Raw genomic sequence first — 21,884 nt, forward strand, 5'->3', positions numbered from 1 at the left:
GGAGCCATCTTTAAAAATCTCTGGAAACATCGGTGCACTCCAAAGCGGTGTGTGATAGCAGACCCGCCCCATCCCTATCTTGCGCTTAACCTGCGCCGAAACCTTGAAGGTGGAGATAATCGTATTGAATTTAACCTTCTTGTAGCAGCTAGTTTCCAAGAATTGTAGGAAGACTGCGTCTGCCTCCTTACCCAAAATTAGTGTATAGATTGAGGGAAGGGTAACTTGCATGGTTCTATCCATAACATATAGTGTCTGTGCATATTGTAACAAAGCCGGCAGGTAGTATAGTTTAAAATTGGGGAGTGCCCATCCCCCTTTCTCTCTTGGAAGCGTTAAAAAACGAAAAGCCCGACGTGTTTTAGTATAAGACCATATAAAATTGCTGGACAACCCTTCCATTGATTTAAACCATTCCTGTCCAATTTCTAATGGTATAGTTCTAAAAAGGTAGAGCACCTTAGGTAGAAAAGTCATTTTAATCACGTTGCAGCGTCCTATAAGTGAGAGATGCAGGTTATTGATACGGTACAGGTCCTTCTTAGCCTTTGTTAAAACCGGGGCCAGGTTAATTTCTACGAACTCATCAAGGTTAGCCGTCAGCTTAACTCCTAAATTCTGGACTTGGGTCTTTATGCGCTCATCCTCAAAAGCTGCCCAACCATTAACTAAAATGTGACATTTAGTTTTATTCAATAAGTAACCGGACACCTTTCCAAACTGTGCAGCCTCCTGTTCTATTTCCTGTAGAGCGGTCGTGGGGGTCAGTTGTAACGACCGCAATATCACCTGCATAGGCAAGTATTTTTGTACTGCCCCCTATCGATTCCACTGGGCTAATCTGATTATAGTTAAGCTGTTTCCTTATCGAAGGATCGATATATAGGGCAAACAACAAAGGTGAACACGGACAACCCTGCTGTGTGCCTCTCTGAATAATAATGGGAGCTGATTTTAGCCCAGCTATTTGCAAAGTGGCAGTAGGGTTATAATAAAGCTGCTGAATCGCCTTAGTAAACCCAGGGTCAGTGTTATTCTTACGCAAGATTGTCCATAGGCAGGGCCTGTGGACCCGATCAAATGCTTTTTCCGCGTCAAGCAGTATAACTGCCATTGGAAGCTTAGCCCCGGCGTCCAACAGTGTGATAACCCGACTTACATGATCAGCTGTACCTTTTCATGGAATAAACCCATACTGCCACGGAGATACAAGATTAGAAATCACTGAGCTTAATCGGTTAGCCAATATCTTAGCATAGATTTTGGCATCACTATTAATCAAAGAAATCGGACGGTATGAGCCAGGTAAATACAGCTCTTTATCTTTTTTCAAGAAGACTATTATCTTAGCCTCTTCCCATGAATTGGGTTGGGGGGACCCAGACTGTTTTTCAAGGAATAAGCTAAATAATTCCTTTCGTAATTCTAAGATAAAGATATTATAAAACTCAAGTGGAATCTGATCTACCCCGGTTGCTTTACCACTTGCCAGAGCGCTAATTGCTATACCAAGTTCCTTGGCTGTCAGAGGAGCTTCCTATTCACTATTATCTACATCCTGTAGCTGTCCCAACGCAATATTCCCCATATTAAAGAGTATTTCCTCCTCCTGGGGTTGCCCTTCTTCTGAGTACAGTTTTTGATAGAACCGTCTAAATACTTCTAGAACTTCTGGGCCACTATTAACTAACTGCCCTTCTTCATTCTCCAGAGTGCTAATGCTACCGTAAGTCTGCTTCTGCCTTATTTTTAAGGCCAGCTGCTTGCCAACTTTCCCGCTATATTCATAGCATTTCTGGCGATGTACCAGAAATTTAGCAACTGCCTTTTCCATATAAATCTTTACAGCCTCCGCGCTTATATAAAATGTCTGAAGTCTCTCCCTTACTCCTCATCACCTCCCCTAATCATTGTTCAGCAGCACTCAACTTTATCTGTATTTACTTTATTTGTTCAGTACGCGATCTCTCTTTTCTTACTGCATGCCTCAATGTTTCTCCTCTAACTGCCACTTTAAATATATCCCATACTATATGGCAAGGGGCAGAACCCCAATTTATCTCAAAGAATTCCAGGATCCAGACTTTTATTTGTTGTACATACACTGGGTCTGCTAATAATGCCCTGTCAAAAGACCAGGACTTGACTTGTGGCCCTTCTTTCCCTAGCTCCACCACCAAAACCAGTGGGTTATGATCCGATATGATTCTGGGATATCTCTCAACCCTTAATCCCCTTTGCAGAGATGCCAACACGAAAAAGTAATCCAACCTAACTGACTTATTATGTGGAAAAGAAAAAAAGGTATAGTCTGGTTCCTGCGGCCTGCACATCTGCCAGGCATCGATCAGCCCATAATTTACTACTAATGTCTGAAGTGCCAGAAAGACTATTTTTTCTGCCCTGATACATCGTCTGTTCTTGAATGGGGGTTTCAATATCCAAATGTATATTCAGGTCCCCACATATTACAACCGGGGTTGTCCAGGATACAAGTTCCATATTAAGTAAGTCCAAAATTTCTGGATCATCCACATTTGATCCGTAGACTGAGCATATTGTGAACTTGGACCCTCTAGCAAAGCATTCTAGCAAAACCACCCGGCCTGACTTATCCCTAAACTGTCTTACAACCACTAAAGACATAATTCGTGTGAGTATGGCCACCCCTCTGGTAGTAGTATTCTAATTTGTACATGCCACTAGCTTCCATCCAGGAAGTTCCATCAAATTCTTCTGCGCGCCTACCATATGCGTCTCCTGCATGCAAATAATATTAAAAACATCCCCTACCAGCTGGCGTTTTTTACCATCATTAAGCCCGCAGACATTTACTGTAGCTATACACATTTCACTTTCCTGACCCATTCTTTTACCTTTCATCTCGCATACCTTCTCTGGGCCGTCCAACTAATCTTTTCCAAATCTGCATTAAAGGCATCCCTCATGTTGTTACCATTATCACCATCCTTCCTACTGTGTGTCCTTTTACACCGTCTGCCACCACCCCCTCCCCTGATTAATCCCAAACCCCCCTCAAAACCTGCCCTCCCCTCCTTATCCCACCCAAAACCCTACATATAGGATCGCCAGGCCCCTGGGCCTGTAAGATGGAAGTCGTCCACCCGACCAGCCCCGCCCTGTTCATTAAAAAAACAAATCAAAATCTTTCACCACCAAGACAACTCCCACCTGTCCCCTACAGCAGCCGCAGTAGAAGAAGGAGAAAAAAAAAACAGAGGAGCACACACCACACCAAAGCAGCAAGCTGAAAGGGGGGAGCCCCTTTTTAGAGAAAAGAAACTTCATTCGATGAGCGTTCAGCCCACCGTTCCCCTAATCACCCTTATCGCCCAAACCCACAAATCAATTTAATTACATTTTTGCTGCTTCTTAATTGCTGCACATATTCCCCTGCTTTTATTTCAGATAAAAAAGTCTGCGTAGTTGATTTGTAGATAATTTTTAGACGTGCGGGGCTCAGCAGATATGCTTCCGCCCCTACCTCCTGAAATGGTGCAATCAGCTGCCTCAAACGCCACTGTCTCTCTACCGTGGCGTGTGCAAAGTCTGGGCTTGAAAAGAAAGATACTCCTTCTACATTTATCTTTAAAATGGGTCGGGTTTTTTCAAATACTATTTGCCGCAGTAAAAAGTTGCCAAAATAGATAATTATAGCCTTTGGATAATTCTGTCCTCTACTAGCATCGGATGTTTGTTTTTTCTTAAACAGTGGAAATCGATGTGCTCTCTGAATCTCTGTCTCCCATTTCCATTCAAGAAGGTCTGGAAAGGCTTTCTTAAAAAGTGACACTACGTAGGACCTGGTATCCTGCCCCTCTAGGCCCTCTGCTATACCCCAAATTCGGAGAATGTTCACCCGCTGGCGGTTTTCTGCAGCATCAAGTTTCCACTGAATATCCGAGATCTGCTGTCCCTGCGTAGCCGTTTGTGCAGCTGTGGCCTTAACCTCTGTATCCAGTGCCTCAGTACGAGTCTCCATTGAGGCAATACAGATACTTATGTCCTGACAAGATTTTACCGCTTTTTTAATAGACGACTGGAGTTGTCGGTTTGCAATTTGAGCCTTCCTGCTCTCTTTCTGAGCCTGTTCATGATTGTGTACCATGGTGCGGCAAATAAGTTCCAGCGAGGGGGGCCTCAGCCTGTTCTGAAATCCCCATAATGGAGCCTGTTGGGATATTGCTAGAGCTGCCAGTCTTCAAAAATGCCTGCTGGGTGGAAGTAAAGTCCCACTGAAGTTCGCCTTCACCATCTTGATCATTTGGCTGCACCCCCCCTAGGCCTTGTCCCCAGGTTGCCCCTGGTACTAAGCTGCTCAATGGATTTCCTTCTACACGTCAGTTTGTTTGACGCCCAAATACTGACTGGAGCGCTGCATTCTTAGTCAGTATCTGTTAATGGGATCTCTTCATCAGAGTCCGAGTCCTTTGAATGATCAGATAAGGAAAAAATTCTTTCTGCGGTATCCGCCAGGCCATGATCGCCTTTGGCCCCCAATAGCTTATGTTCCTTCCCCCTATAGCTGGGGCTCAATGCTTTAACATCAGATATTAAAAATGTTTTGGGCGTGTCCTTAATCTCTTGTGATGCGACATTCTGGGTTAAGCTGCAGGTCCCTGCACCACTACTGAGCTCTCCTAGTTCAATAGCCCCTTCGTTCGGCAGCCGGTCATTAATCGTATCATCATCAATACAAGAGGGGCCCCCCTCCCTTCCACTATTTTTTTAAAGCATACCTGTTTTATCCAGACTGACTGTCCCTCTGGCCCCTGTTCTTGTAAAAAATGTCTGATCTCCATTATCATCCAGGGTGCCAGATTGTGCATTACATACTTCTTTTTGAGGAGGTATCCGTTTTATCTTTGCTATTTGAGTAAATATTGCAGGGACCTGGGCAGCATTCCCCACCGATTTCTCAATCGTTGGCACACCTTGCTGAGCTCCTTTTCCTCGAACACCCATTTGATCCTTTAGAGGGAGGGCAGGCTGTTTCCTCTCTCTCTTCGTGCCGATGGCTTCCAGGCTTGGTTTCCCCCGTAGCGTTCGGGGCGTCTTGGTGATTTTCGGTGCCATTAAAAAACAGCCACCGAGAGCCGTGGCTCCGGGGCCGCCCGTAAACAAGAGACAGGGCAGCAGGCACCCCTGAAAAGCTTGCGTAACCGCAAGCCGAGCTACGTGGCGCGCGGCTCTCCCCGCAACACACTTTGCCGCGCGCCAACCTTCCAACAGTCGGGCCGCGCACCGCCCCAGAAACCCGGCTGCTCCTCCGACACTGTCCGTAATCATGCTGCACAGCATGAACGGCTGAGCAGTGGGAGCTGCCGTGGCAGCCGTGACCAAACGAGACAGGCTAGAAGGCTGATCCGAATCAGCCGGAACTACCGGCCGCCATCTTGGGTCCCTGAGTCTCTCGGCTGTATCCTATTCTTAAAGCATTTATTTATTTATTTATTTTCTTTTGTGGCCTCTTCTGCCGTAACTGAGCCACGGGGTGAAAGGCAAGGGAGTTCTGGTGTTAGCAACACTTGTTTTAACAGGAATGGAGTGCCTTCTTAGGACAGTGACTGAATAATAAAATGCTTGGTCTGGATGGCTTGCATTAATTCAAAACTGGAGGCACTTGTGGAAAGACATCATGCAACCAATATTCGCTCAGTATTTTTTAATGTGAGAGCTGCAACCAGCGAGGGGAATACTTCCTCTGTTTTTCACTCTGGGAATAGAAATCCAGGGAAGACTAAAGAAGTCAATTAGTATATGAATTAGCCATCCCATTCTAGACATCTGAAAAATAATTGTTCACTTCCTAGTGAAGCTGCCAGAAGCTGTAGTTACATAGTAATTGAGTCAGAATACAGATTTCAGTCAACATCCTAACAGGGATAGTCAACATCAGGGAAGTTGCAGGCTTCAAGACACCTGACAATATTTATATAAACCCACTTACCAATGGATGTGAGTTTATTTTCCTTTACAACACTCTCACTAAAGCACCACACACCCAGAGAACAGTTTTGCACAGTTTTGAAAGGCACATTCTAGGCATTTTTATATCCAATTTTTTAATTTTGCCCTTTTATACAAAAAAGATGGCTACACAATAAGACAACAAAGAAAACATAATCAAATAGGTACAGTGCTGAAGAGGAGCCATTGCTTTGTGTTAGTGACCGTGTACTTGCACAGGACATGATTATTACAACCCCTCCCACCCACGCTCTCATTATGTAACATGCAATCAAGAGACGTAAAGAACCCTTATTATGAAGGACAGAGTGCATTTTCGGCCGAGGTGGTAAGTTACTCTCACATGGGTGCCCATAAAAGACCTGTATCCTATCTACAGACTGCTGCCATCAACCTACATTCTACCCAAAGCCTAAATGGGACATACTTTGTGTATACCCAATTTGCTGGAAAAAAACAAAATTATGAAGCATAGCACCCAGTAATCCAGTGATGAAAGGTCACTATGGAAAAGTGCACAGGGCGACCATGTTGATAACTTGATCTTACAAGTGAATCTACAGATTAAGGACAATAAGCATAAAGCAGGTATAACTTCAGCCTCTCTTCACCAAACTTCCTGCTGCAGACACTAATGAAACTTGAAGAGTGCCAGGTCAGATAGGCAGGGCTTATCATACAACCGGGACTAGACAATACTATGCAGCAGAAGGCACAGATCGGCCTGCCCAGTTGCCAGATATCCGTGTTGTACAACAAGGCACCATGATGCTGGAGGGAGGAGAAATAGAGCTCTAGTGCAGCTTTGGGCAAGCAAATGAGAGACGATTGGGATAGCTCATGTTTCGGCTTAAGAGACTCTCAGGTACCCCTGCACACTAGTCACCTGATGGGCAACAGCTAGAAAGTGCTTTCAAAGTGCACTAATATGTATCTCCCGAAATGGTTTAATGTTACCACCACAGAACTTTTAACGTCTAAACCAAGTTAACCAGATGTCAGTATTGGTGGTAATAAGAACCACAATCCTCCCCAGTCCAATGCCAAATGTCCCATAGCAAATGCATCCCAAAGCACAAGAGGAATACCCCTGATCTCTGGTGCTGGAAGATAGGTCAAGTGATAGCTGAGGGTCTCAGTTGCATGGACAATAGCTCTGGTTTTGCTGAAGCTTTTATGCGGGTTGAAGGAATGCGAGTAAACATGGAAGTACATTTCATGAAGAAATTGTAGACTATAGACTTGATTGTGATGGTTTAAGGAGTGAGTAAAGAGCTCAAGGCAAGCGTAAGCAGTTAGAAAGGGAAATATGGAGTCATATCTTAACCTTGAGACATTTCCTAAAGGAAAAAGACCAGATCGATTTCGAAAACTAGATGGCAGAGGTGTCCAAAGTTTACAAACAAGATACACAATAGCACGTCTACCAATACAGAAATGGCGAATTAGATGGTTCAGCAAGGAGGTTGGAGAGTAGTTGTGTCTGAAGGATGGCTGTGAAAGCCTGATGTTTTGTGACAGGTGCACATACATTTAAACATTATCCTTTTGGGTTCTGTGTTACAGTGCAAATTGGTATAATGATTAGAGATGTCCGGTCTATGCAAGGGATATACAATGAAGTCTGACGCTGCATTCTGCAAAAGCAGACGGCTGACAAGAATGCATTCAGGTAAGGTTTAATTTAGAGCATTGCCATAGTCTGGGAAAAAGCATGTGGCAGCTTGGATGAAGAGATTTCCTGGGGATTGTAAGAGAGAAAAAAAAGCCACAGCTGAGTTTAATGTTCTGATGTTTGAAAGTGATTGTGGTCAAAGGGACAAAGAAACTCTCTTTCTGATGTTATATACTGCAGAATTGTTGACCAGTTTACTGTCTCTGGCCCCTGACACTCTTTCACATAGCCACAGTGTGACACTCAATATCTATGTACACAGATAATTACCTTCACAAGGTAGTTTTGGCACCTTGGATTCTGGACCTAGCAGTCTCTCCTTTTAGTAGTCATTTGTCACTTGTGTTCATGAAGGGGTCTATCTTCCTGATCTTTGCTACTTATATGAAAAGCCCAACATTACTGATTTGTATTGGTTGCCATCCTTTTGTCTCCCAGAAAATAGCTCCTCCCATGAGGGGGCTTATTAGGTTTAGGGGGAGGGGGGCGGCGCTACACTGAGTCAAGTAATGTTTCCTTGACTCATAATGACTACTTCAAACCTTAAAATGCCTCCTTCAGCTAAAGTTACAGTGTTCCCTTGTCGATTTCTAAAGCTGTGTGCAGTTTGATGAATGTGTTAAAATTCAGGTTGTAAATAACAGCTGCCGAAAGCAAATAAAATCTAAATTCTAAAACAGGTTGCAGGAACTAGTATATGAACTTTGAACGTTGCTACAGACTAGCCCAGGCATGTTCTGGCACATCCGATTGCTTGGAGGCTGTTTCAGTACAGAAGATGAATATATTTTGAGTCCTCACTACACACCGGTTCTGGGACGTTATGTCAAGCTTTAGATAAAGCAGAATCCAAAATTATAGTAAATATTGACACAGCCTCCAGACGGTTTTTGAAAACATCACAAAGGGATGCTCTAGATGTTCTGGCTGTTAATTACTAAACATTATAGGCCCAATGTACGATGCCTTTTTGCGGTCGCAAATGGCGAAAATTGCCGTTTGGGACTGCAAAATGGGCATTTGCGATGTATCATCCCTATTTTGCGAGTCGGTACGCAATTACCAAAATAGGGACTGCTACTCGCAGGGAGGCGTACCGAGGGTGTCCCTTCGTAATTGTTGTGACCGTGAATGCGGTTGCAAAACAATCGCAGTTAACACCAGTTTCAACCTTTTCATATCTTTGTGAGTGGAATTGAAAATAATTTTTCAGAGCATTTAGTGGTCGCACAGACCACCGCCTACTCTGAAAAAAAAAGAAAAAAAAACGTTTCATATTTGTGTCTGAAATGCATCCTGTTTTTCTTACAGGAAAACAGGCTGCAATTTTAAAAAACTGCTTTTTTGAAAAATCAGTCACAGACATGGTGGTCCGGCCACCATCTCCGCGAGTGCAGCCATTCCCAATGGGGCCACAAATTGCAATCTACCTCTTGAATATTGATGAAGTAGGTGATGTGGGATCCCACTGAGAATCACAAAGTGTCAATGACACTGTTGTATATTTGGTTTTGCGACTCACAATTTGTCACTCGCAAATGAGTTGCAAAACATACGGTCATACACCTGATCCTATGTTTAGATTAAATACCTCTTAAAACTTAAAATATGATGACAGCAAATGTTGCGGTTACTGAGGTTACACACAGTAGACTGACATCACTGGGGAGGGTTGGGCACGCTCTCATGGCCCGCTGGAGATAAATACATTAGTGCCAGTGTCCAAAATGTTTACTGTCTCCTATTGGCAGGGGCAGCCCAGATATCTATTTATGACTGTGTGTGCCTGGGAGAGTAGCCCACATGCGGCCCATTGCGTCCTCACTTGATTTATCGGTAAACACTCAGTCGGTTTCAGATGTGTGGGCCTGAGATCTCATTTGGTGATACCTTTCCTTAACCGAGGCAGCTCCTGTGGCCCTCAGACGGTGCCGGGCACACATGGAGGAGGGGAGCTGCCCCACTAGACAGGGTGGTCATTCAACAAGCTTTGTGTACTGTCTGGTTGAGGTCCTGGAACTATAAAAGGAGCATTCCTTGAAATAAGTGCCAATGATGGCCACCGGCACAAATTAACCACTGCAATAAGATCCCCAGTCAGACACCTTTTCAAAGGCATCCGAATTCCATGAAGTTGCAAGGCTAGTGTTACATTAAAAAAAAAAAAAAAAAAAAAAAAAAAAAAAAAAACCTCTTCTTGGTGCATCTATTCTTCTTGATGTGTTGGATGCTTGAGAAGGGCTCTGTGTAATCTTTAACCGAAGTTACTATTATTTGTATGCTCAGTGATTGGTATCAGTGCCATGCTGCTGCCTGGAGCTTCCATTTTCCTAATTTCATAAAATGTGAATGCGAGTAGAAGGAAACGTTCCTCAGCTGTGGTGAAGATATCGCCATGTATGTACTGACCTTCACTCGGTGAACACATTCTTCAATTTCTGGGTGATGGTCAAGCTTGTGTTGCAGATTCAACATAGTTCAGCATCCCATACTAAAGTAACCCCTCCTCCCATTGCCAGGCCTTCCTCTTCCCTCACTATATCTGTATGATGATTCCACACAAATTGATCCGTGGCGTCATTTGGGGAACATACGTTTGTATAAATCATTTTTGCCCAGCAGGTCAATAGTAGCCAAAAGGTACCTTCAGTGGGGCTCCCTTAAAATTTGGATTGGTGATCATGCCTGCATAAAATTGCTACTGCTCCTGTCTTAGAGGTGTGTACGAAGACCTATCAGGAATAGATGTTATGCTAAACTCACTTGCCCTAATAAAATTTATATCTTGCATGAAGAGGAGTTAAAAGATGTGGGAGAGCGCTGGATTAGTTAGACACCTAAAACCAATTATTGCCAGTAACATGGGGTGAATTCTATGACTTTTCTCTTTGCAAGGCTTCGTCATCTTTTATCAATTATCAGCTTACTTAATTAACGATTATGGTTCCATGTGATGTTTGTTGGCTCCCTTCCTAACATTTTCCCATTTCCTGACAAAAGCTTCCATATTTTTGTCATTGATGCACTTGTTCTGTCTTGCATGGATTAGGTAAACTAGATTTATCAGCGTCTTTAAAATCTATAAAACAACTTCAATTGATCTAAATGTGAATGCCCAGTTGGTTTTTAAGGTAACAAGACCTCAACAATGATGATTTTTTGAAGTACCTACATTGGGTTCTAGTTCACCGAAAAAGTGTATTTACTGCAATGGTTATTGCCCATCAAACAGTTTTTCAACACTTTACAGATTTTATTGCAATCTAATACAACTGGCACGAGCCCCTACTATCTAAGGTCTAACAATCAGCTTCTCCTTAGGGTTCCAAGAACCAGAATTGTTAAGTGGGGTCACCACGATTTTTCTGTAGCCGCTGCCAAGATGGGGAATAACTTTATCCATTCACGTTGAGAAATCTCTAATTTATTTCAGAAAGCGACTGAAAACTTTCCTTTTCTCTAACTAGCTGAGTACCTTAGCTGCTGCATGTAGTATTAAGGTTATTTCAGCACCAAGAAACGTTTGTGCACGTGCTCTTTAGAAGTAATCTTGATATAACACATTGTGTCTAATCATAAAGTGCTCTGTGGTTACCTTTGGTGGTTTGCAGTGGTTTACAAAAACTTCAAATGAATAAACAAAAGTAACATCCTCTAACTTTGATTTGTAGACCTGAGGCCCGCCACATTCAGTTTAAATGTTGACAGCTCCACAACACAACAATATGGAATAAATCACTTTAGCCCCATCCACACATAGTGGGCCCTTCCTCAACCCTTTAAAGCAAAACGTAAGTAATCACCAACCCCTACCACAAAGGGCAACGTGGCTCAAACCAAGACTGTGTTCCACTTAACCACTTTAACACCCACGTTACGGCATTTAGGATGAACTACCAGTTCAACAAACTAAGTTTTCCTGCCCTTTGTAAGGCTCCTACACACAAAGCCCGATATTTATAAGACACCGGGGGAAACAACATACTGTTATCAGAGCTCTAGGACACCTGACCTATAGTAAACTGCAAGACAATTCATTTCTGCAACCTTCAGGATGATAATGCAAAGCAGACCCCAGACAGCATGCCTCCTCACTCGTACAGGGAACACTAGTAGTGCTTTATTTTTGCTCAACACTTCAGAGGGCTTCTCCATCCGTGTGCCATGTTTTCTTTCATATAATTTTCTGTGTTTTTTCTGCCTTTTCTTTTTACTGCATCTTGAGATTCCCCCATCTGTATTCGGAAAGGATGTCCACTTCTTTGTACTCTGGAGTCCCATTAGCGCCCTGGTTTTGCTGATGTAACTACTGTCTCCTTTTTTGTTCCAAATGACATGTGCGAATGTCCAAATTTGCCTCTATGTAGACTGTACTCTAGAGCGGAGTCTGTAGGTAGGGAGCTGGGTTCTGGTTGCAATACCCCCCACACACACTTTTTGCCTGTTTATTAGATGCAACTTTGACTGAAGTGCACTGGGTTCCTGCTAACCAGGTCCTAAGTGCCAGTATTTCTTTCCCAAAACAAGATACCTGGTCACTTGTTCCTCAAGTGACTAGGCCATTCAGTCTCCCTGTAAGTCCCTAGTGAATGATGGTACCCCTGATACCCAAGGCATGGGCACAGAAGAGGCCCCCTGAGAGCTGCAGCCCAACTTGTGCCACTCTGAGGGACTCAGCACCAACCTTATGCAGACTGCGATTGCAGACTGCATGACAAAGTGCTCCCAAAAATGAAAACACAACATAACATACCCTTGTGTGCCATGTCCCCTAAAACACTGCTTGCCATATCTGTAAGTCACACCTACAGCAGGCCTTGAGGCCTAAGGCAGGGTGCATTATATTATAAGTGAGGGCATATATGCATGAGCAAGTATGCCCCTACTATGTCTTTGTCGATTCTTAGACATGGTAAGTGTACAGGAAAGCCATTTTAAATATATGTGCTGGCAATGGTCACTATGAGTTCCCCAGCTGCACAATGGCTTCTCAGAACCTAGGGATGTTTGGTATCTCGATTCCAGTGATGATTCATTAATACATGCACCCAGAGGGTACATTAGAAATGCCCCTGAAACAACTGTTGATGAGCTCCCTGACCAGCTTGCTACCAACAGACGAGAATCTGTCCTCCCAAGGGGAGAGTATCTGCTCTCAAGAGGTCAGAAACAAAAGCATGCCTGGGCTGGGGTGTTACCCATCCCTCCGCACAAGATGACCTGCATTCCAAGGTAGGAGCTTCAAAGAAGCCCACTGCCCTTGATATGCAGAACTGGCCTTCCTCAGAGGAAGATGTAACCCCCCCTGCCCTTAGGCAGCTGGACAGGTGGGAAAGTTAGCTATGTAGGAGGCATGTCACACTTCCAGACTGGGCACACCCCTGAAGTGAAAACGACTTAGGAAATTCCGCTATTAGACCTGACAGCCTTAGGGTGGTCTTCCCCCAACGTTTTGCCTGCCTCCCTCCTTTTTTCTGTACTCATTTTTGCTGGTTTTAGGACTCTGCACACTTTACCCCTGCTGACCAGTGCAAAGCGCTTGTGCTCTCCCCTAAACTCGTTAACATTGGCTCATACCAATTGACATATTTAATTTACGCATAAGTCCCCAGTAAAGTGCACTACATGTGCCCAGGGCTTGTAAATTAAATTCTACTGGTGGGCCTGTAGCACTAATTGTGTCACTCACATAACTAGCCCCTTAACCATGTCTCAGGCCTGCCAATGCAAGGTCTGTGAGTGCAGTCTCACTGCCATTTAGGCTTCACATTTAAAACTACTTGGCAAGCCTTTAACTCCCCTTTTATTAAATATGTCACCCCTAGGGAAGGCCCTATGAACCCCACAGGGCAGGGTGTTAAGTAAGTGAAAAGAAAGGACATGTACTTGTAAGTTTTACATGTCCTGGTAGTGAAATATTCCCACAGTTGTTTTTCACTATTGCGAAGCCTGCTCCTCTCATAGGCCAACATTGGAAAATCCCTGATATAATTTTAAGTGGTAATTTCTGATCTGAAAGGAGTGGAATTGTCATGTTTTGTATCGTTGGAATGGTAGTGAGAAATCCTGCTTACTGGTAAAGTTGGATTTAACATTAGAAAATAGGCATACCTCTGCACATACTGCTCTCTGTGCCTTACAGCCTGTCTCCAATCCACGTCTGGCCTGTGCTAATAGACTGCTCCCTTGTGCATTCCACCCAGAGAACCATAAACACAGGACACTCAGCTGCATCTGCATTAATTTGCATACTGATGGATCTTCCTGGCCAGGAAGGGTGGAGGGGGCTCACACTTACACTTCAAAGGCTAGTGGCCTGACCTCGCACAAAGGAATAAATCACAGATCTCCTGGCAGACAGGACTCGGTTGAAACGGGAACCAGTGCATTTCAAACGCACTCTTTGAAATCTTTTCATCTTCAAAGACCCATTTAAATAAATGGATATACTGGGTCTGGACACACTCAAATCAGACACTTCTGGACCTACAAGTGGACTCTGTCAGAGGGACTGATATGCAGCCCAAAAGACTAATCTGGACTGCTTTTCTGGAAGGACTGCTCTCCTGCTTGTTGCCCTGCTGCCTCCTGCTTCCTGACCCTGCTAGAAGAACTTTGCCTTCCCCCACAAGTGATCTCCAAGGGGTTGGACTGAGCTTGCCTCTTGCTGAAGAAGTCTCAGGGCCATCAAAGACTTCACCAGAGAGAGAAAATCCACTGCATCAGAAAATCGATGCAATATCTCCAGAAATAGACGCATCGTCTGCAGAACCGATGCAGCACTTGTCTCAAGGCTGACAAATTGCCGCATCCCATTCCTGATCGATGCAGCGGCTGTTTCATCCTCTAAGCGCGCTTTGGACTTTCCACCTAATATCCCTGGGTGTCAAAATATCCCCACACCGCAGTGAGGTGCCTAGGCTGTGCACCGGGAAATCAACGCATTACCTTGCCTGCTAGGTAAGAATCGACCCATCACTTCCGCCTCGTCGGAAAAATTAATGCATCCCTTTACTTTCCTACACATCACCTCCTCTTAGGCCCTCTGTGTCGTTATTTTTGACGCATTCCGGGTACTTCGTGCTAAAAAGACGCAACCATTGATTCCTATGGATTAAGACTTACCTACATTTCTAAAAAGTGATATCTTGACTTGTGCATATTGAATTCTTGCCGTTTTGGTCTTATTTTATTCAGATATATATGATCTATTTTTGTAAACTGGTGTGTAGTACTTTTTGTGGTGTTTTCAATGTGTAAGTTATTGCACAAGTACTTTACACATTGCCGTCTAAGTTAAGCCTGCCTGCTCTTAGGTTGTGTTGTTACTTACTCTGACTAGGATTGTGGTTCCTACTTGGACAGGGTGCATACCTCTGCCAATTAAAGACCCAATTTCCAACATCCCCCATCGTGCGAGTGGTAGAATTTAGGAACTATGGATAGGGTGATGTCTATGTTCCCTTTAGGTTGCATGTGTGGCAGCCTTGCCTTTCCCTGCACCCAGGCTGCTCCTTCCTTTAATTCAAGAATGAAGTATTTCAGGCGGCCAATCCTGGGCAGTGTAAAATAAACGCGTTGAACTTGATTATTTTGTTAAATGACTCGGCAAGTACCCCCCCCCCCAAAAAAGCCTCTTTGATACATTATCACATATCAGAGCTCCTTCAAATATGTGCATTTAGGATGCCTATGAAGCATGGTTTGTTTTAGGGTTGGCTATGTGTTCAACAGTTTTCAGGCAACAGTAAAAATGTCAAGATAACTCTAGTGATTAATGTACTTGTTGGAGAGAGATCAGAGTTTTGTCAATTGGTACTTTTGACTCATCTAAGGTAGCAGCTAGGGTTAATATGCCTGCTGCAAAGAACACAAAAGGATGACTGACGGAGCGTTGAACAATGCACACACTCACTCCCAGTTCTGGGTTTAATCCATCGTTCTTTCGCTCACTATGCCACCCCAGTTTGGACACCGCCATATGCAAATCAATCTTGATCCTGTTCCTCATGGGAACAGTCTAGCCCGAACTGCCAAGCCAGGTCCTCCCTGGACCGGAAACAACCTTCCTGTGACCGGTTTCAGGGTATCACCCTTCATCAGCCACGCTAGCTTGAATCCAGTGGCACAGTGAGCACAGGACCCACGTCTGGGTATACCCTTCCCACTTATGGCAACTTTAGCAACACAAAAGGATGATGGACGGAGCACTTAACAATGCACACACTCACCCCCAGTCACAGATTTGGGTTTAATCCATTGTTCTTTTGCTCACCATGCCACCCCAGTTTGGACCCAGCCATATGCAAATCAGTCTTGATCCCGTTCCTCATGGGAACAGTCCAGACCAAAGTTCTTTGCCTGTAGCTTACGGTGAGCCATGTTTCTGAACAAAAGCAACAGTAAGAATACTGCTGGCAATAAAGTGAAATAACTCTTTGCATTTCTGGGTGGAAACCTTCTATTAAGAAGGTATTTTTGAAGTGGCCAGTTGTACTCTTACATGGGAGCAATCAAAAGTTTTAAAGGAATCTGCACTTACTTTGTCCCCGATGTAGTCTGATATATACAGCCCTTATATCTGTCATTCTACATTGCTACTGCAATGATTATACACAGTATATGTTTAACTTCCTGACATGCTTCACAGTAATTACTATCACCAGGGGGCTAAAATTCACCTTGGACAAGATGTTCAGCTACATTACTTTGTATTCAGATTTGCTTACAATATCAGCAAAACGTGTGGTGAAAACCAATCACCTTCATTCAAAACAATTCCACCAACATCATTTTATGCATGATTCCTTAAACGAGTGCGGCATGGTTTTGTTCTCTTGCGAAGCAAAAAATAACTATTTTAGGTGTCTTTGTATCATCACACCTAGATTACTGTAACTATCTACTTGGGCCTACCAGGTTATTTAATAACAAACTTCAATCAATACAAAATTTGCTGCAAGATTAGTCACCGGGGCACAGTGTACTTCCCATATTGCTCTGGTCCTGTCTTATGTTCATTGGCTGCCAGCTAAGGAAAGAGTTTTATTTAAATTACACTGTCTGCAGCACAAGGTGATTTACTAACCAAACAGTACACCACTGAGAAAGCATTTCAAGTTAAACTGCCTCTCCCACTCACTAAGATGAGCCTCCAAACTGAATGTTTGTACACCCCACATCCAAATGCAAGAAAGTTGGAGGAAGGGCTTTTTCGATAATAAATGCACGATAAGAGAATGCGCCCCGGAATGCTTTAAACAGAAAATCAGAGTATTTGAGTTTCAGAAGGAAACTAAAGACGTCTTTATCCCAGGCCAGCTGCTGGGAAGATCTAGGACATATGCACACCGTGTGGACCTGTTTTTAGTGGTAAGATGCCCCACTAGGGGTGGAAATCATGCTTTCTAAAACACATAAAAATAAAAATTCCGTATGGAATGTAGAGCAGAAGTTCAGCCGGCATATTGTGTCAAACTGGGGTTCACTGCATTACTTGATTTGTTGCCCTTCATCACTAGAGCAGTTTCTGACTGCCTTTATCATTTACCACCATTCTAGCTTTTTATCAATTTAGTCACAACCCTACACGTTTTCATTATGGAAGGAACCCATTGCCCTTTTCTCAGGTTGTTTCAATTGCAGCCTATTAAAGCCTTTTTTATTTTTTCGCTTTACATTTGGCCTCCCAACATTTTGTTTATTTGTTTGTTTTATTTTTTATATTGAACTATACCCTTATGCTTTTTCGCTTTACTCTTCAAGAGAAACTTTGAGTTCAGCTTAGCTACCAAAATACGGAGCATAAGGAGTATGTTACTTACCTTGTAACCATCTGTTCATAGGGTGTAGTGGTGAAGTTTCACATGCTACGCACACTCCTGCCATCTAGAGTTGGGCCCAGACTCTAGAAATTGTTTTTCTCAAAGAAGTCTTTTTATGGTTGACATTGTGCGTCATATCTCCTCGAGGCAGTGAACATGTTCAACTGCTCCTTTGTTAGATTGTAATGTTTTTCCCTGCCATACAGGAAGTGAGGGTACAGTCTGCTAAGTTAGTATTTGCCTTTGAACATGCTTAAAGTTATTGTGTATATATGCCACCCACCTAATACCTACTGGGGAAGAGGGAGGGTGCATGTAAATCTGCAGCACTGCACGCTATGAATAGATGCTTACAGGTAAGTAACCTACTCCATTCGTAGCATAGGTTGGCTGCAGATACACATGCTATGCATAGACTGTAAAGCAATACTCCTCTCATGGTGACTTAGGCATCAGACGGGTATTTGCTTGAAATAATGTGTGTACCACTGTTTGTCACACTAGAGCTTGTTGTCTGGCTTGTACATCCAAAACATAGGGCCTCATTACAACTTTGGAGGAAGGTGTTAATCCGTCCCAAATGTGACGGATATACCACGAGCCGTATTACGAGTCCATTATATCCTATGGAACTCGTAATACGGCTGGTGGTATATCTGTCACATTTGGGACGGATTAACACCTCCTCCACAGTTGTAATCAGGCCCTTAGTGTTCAGTTAAAGTGTGTAGGTTTGTCCATGTTGCTGCTTTACAAATGTCTGTTAGTGGGATATTTGCCAAGAAGGTCAATGATGCTCCCTTTTTTCTTGTGGAATGAGCCCTTGGCGTTGTGAGTAGTATTTGTTTTGCTTTGATGTAGCAAATCTGAATACATTTTACAATCCATATAGAAATTCCTGCTTTTGAGATGGGATTATCCTTTGTTGGGTTTGAAAAACCTACAAGAGTTCTGTTTTTCAAAATGTTTTTGTTCTTTCCACTTAGTACAACAAGGCTCTTTATAGATCCAGTGTTTGCACCCACCCTTCCGGAAACTGTCTCTGATTTTGGGGAAAGAAACTGGTAAATCGAATGTCTGATTTAAGTGAAAAGGTGATACCACTCTTAGAAGAAACTTAGACTTTTTGCATAGTCTAACTCTGTATTGGAATACTGGAATAATAATGTTCCTCAATATTTAGTGCATGTATTTTGCTTACTCTTCTTAGTGATGTAAATGCAATAAGGAAGGACACTTTCCTTGTTAGAAACTGTATTTTGCATTTATACATTGGTTCAAATGGTGTAGACATTAATCGTTGTAACACAATGTTTAAGTTCCATGATGGCACAGGAGGTGTTTGTGTAATGGGATTACTCTTTTGAGTCCCTCCATGAAAGCTTTTATTACCGATATGTGAAAAAGAGATTTATGTTGTCTGTTTTGCACATATGCAGTGATTTCTGCTAAATACAAATCGTATAGAAGTGTATGCAAGATGTGAATTATATAATTTTTGAAGATGCAACAAATAACACACCAGTTATTCAGAAGGAGAGCATGGGTTTATGTTGTTTCCAGCACAGTATGGTCAAAGCTTTTCCATTATGCTGCATAACACACACTTGTGGTTGGTCTTCTGGCTTCCCTGAGAACGTCCATACATTCTGGTGCTAATTCCAAGTACCCAAATTCAATGACCTCAGGATCCAGACTGCAAGGTTGAGTTGTTGTATGTTCGGGTGCCCTACTCTTGCTGTGGGTGAGAAGTGCTGGAATATTGGGAAGCTTCTCCTAATGTACTAGGGACACCTCCAGTAGTGTTGTGTATCACGGTTGGTGTGCCCACACTGCAGCTTTGAGTATAATCTTTAGTGATGTTTGGTAAAGTTTCCTGATCAGATAAGGATTAAGAGGGAGAGGTGAAAAAGTGTATGCAAATGTTCCCAACCAGTTCCTCCATACAGCATTGCCTTTGGATTGTGGCTGTGGGTACCTGAATACAAATGTTTGGCATTTTGCATTTTCTGAGGTAGCAAAAAGATTTATTGTTGGAGTCCCCCACTGGTGGAAGTATGTTTATAGGACTTGATTGTGGACTGCATATTTGTGGGCTTGTTGCTGCATTCTGCTTAGTAGGTCTTCATCGTGTTGTCAAACCATGGTATGTTTTATGATAGAAGGTGGAACTTGAGCCTGATGGCCCATTTCCATATTATAGGAAGCTGGCTCTCTATTAGTGCACTAAAAGGAAGTACAACTTGCGGAGAGTCCAGTGGATCCCCAAATGGTTTCCAGAGGCAAAAGTAGATACTAATAATGCTCTATTTTGTGGTGAGCAGTTAGGCTTATCACAGGGTAGTGCCAAGCATTTGTTATACTCAAAGAGGGAGTAAATGAGATACACACTCAAAGAACAAATCTGAGACCAATTTAGAAAAATAACACTTCTTTTTATATATATTTTGAAACCAAGAACTTTGTTTCAAGGTAAGCACGTTTTTAAGCATAAATACTTTTCACCTGCAAAAGTGGACACAATGTAATTATTGAGTTCTTCAATGTTAACCTATGGAAGAAAAACAAAGTCAGGGGTGCCACCTAAATACTCAATTTAGGGGTGTTACAGGGAGTGCTAGGTGGCAGCCAGTGGGTTGGGTTAAGGTGACAAAACCGTCTCTATGACTACTTCCATTGGGAAGTGGGTATATAACCCTGACCCTAGAAATCTAATTCCATCTAAAACAAGATGAAGGAACTTAAAAAGTGGTGCCTACTTCAGCTCATCCAGCTTACGGGTGGGACAGGCATGATGTGGGCACACCTCCTAATCTAACTAATGTTCCTGTCTGCCTTGCAGCCAAAAGTGGGGTTAAGACAGAGGGGTTAGGCATCTCCACCATCTGGAGAGAACCTGGGTTGCAACACAAAGGTGACTAGGCCTTTGAAGCTCCTCACTCTGGAATGTCCAACGTGCCTGGAGGGGGTGTCAACACCTCCGCCCAATGCAAGCTTTTGTCTCTGGCCTCTGAGGGTGCTGGCTCTCACCTTAGGGGGGCAGAAACGTGGCTAAATGACTGAACTGGTCAGGACCAGCCAGTTGACACACTAGCAGTTGGTAGGTTTTCAGGGTCACTTCTAAGGTGCCCTCTGGGTGCATGTATTGGTAAATCCACCACTTGCAGCAGTGTGGGTTCACCATTATGAGATATGTGATACCAAACGTCACTATCATCAGTGAAGCCATCATGTAGCTGGGGAAGTCGTAGTGACCAGTTTACAGCACAAAATAGCTTCCCTGGTCACTTACTATGTCTGAGATGGACAAAGACATAGAAGGGGCATATCTGCTCGTGCAAATATGCCCTCACATGTAACATGATGCACCCTGCCTTAGGGCTGTAAGGCCTGCTAGAGAGGTGGCTTACATATATTACATGCAGTGTTAGGGAACATGGCACAATGGTCTTGTGCCATGCCTTATTTTCACTTCTGTCTGCACCAAGACAGGCAGCCTACAATGGCAGCCTGTCATGTGCTTGGTGAGGGGTCCCTCAGGGTGGCACAATTCCTGATGCAGCTCTTAGGGACCCTCTTTAGTACCCCAGGCCCTAGGTACCAGGGGTACCATTTACTAGGGACTTACAGAGGGTGCTAAAGGTTTTGCCAATTGGGGAAACAACTGTGTCATTTTGGGAAAGAGATCTGGCACTGGGGATCTGGTTAGCAGGAACCCAGTTCACTTTCAGTCGAAATCACATCAGATACCAGGCAAAGAGTGGGGACTAAAGATGCCAAAAAGGGTGCTTTCCTACATACGTTCTGCTAGATGAGCTAGCTGAAAAGAATGGGTCCCTTCGTGTTTCTGTATGTAGTACATAACAATCATTTTGTCGGGCGTAAAAGAGCATTCTTCACTGTTATGTTGGGTAGAGAAATGCTTTGAGATACATTTGTATGTCGGGTTGTTCTGTAAAATGTCTGTTGTTGTGCAGATCACTGACCCTGTACTGTAATGTCCTCCATGTGAACACTCCAAACCATGAAAGATGCATCCATTGTAATTGTCACTTGTGGGATTGGGTCATTGAAGGCTTTCTTTTTGAGTGTTTGGAGTATTCAACCACTGTAATGTCTGATGGACCTTGAGTGAAACTAACACTAGATCATCCATGTTGCCCTCTGCCTGTGACCATTGTGATGTTAAGCACTCCTGTAGGGGTCTCATATGTAGTCTTGCATGTGGAATTATTCCTATGCAAGAAGCCATCATACCTAGAAGTCTCATCACCATTTTGACTTATAAGTGAGAATGTGGCAGTAAAAGGGCCAGTGGCTCTTGAGATTGAGCACCCTGTGTAGATTGGGGTAAGCTTTCGCTGTGATCAAACTGAGGATGGCTCCAAGGTAAG

General features: G+C 43.4%; 1 protein-coding gene across 1 annotated transcript in view; it reads right to left on the bottom strand.

The window, feature by feature from the left end:
- Positions 1-21,884, bottom strand: part of INTS8 (integrator complex subunit 8) — a 629,314-nt gene that overhangs the window by 331,436 nt on the left and 275,994 nt on the right. The gene's annotated exons all lie outside the window — the stretch shown is intronic.

This window comes from Pleurodeles waltl, chromosome 2_2, assembly GCF_031143425.1.
Source record: "Pleurodeles waltl isolate 20211129_DDA chromosome 2_2, aPleWal1.hap1.20221129, whole genome shotgun sequence".
NCBI classification, from domain to species: Eukaryota; Metazoa; Chordata; class Amphibia; order Caudata; family Salamandridae; genus Pleurodeles; species Pleurodeles waltl.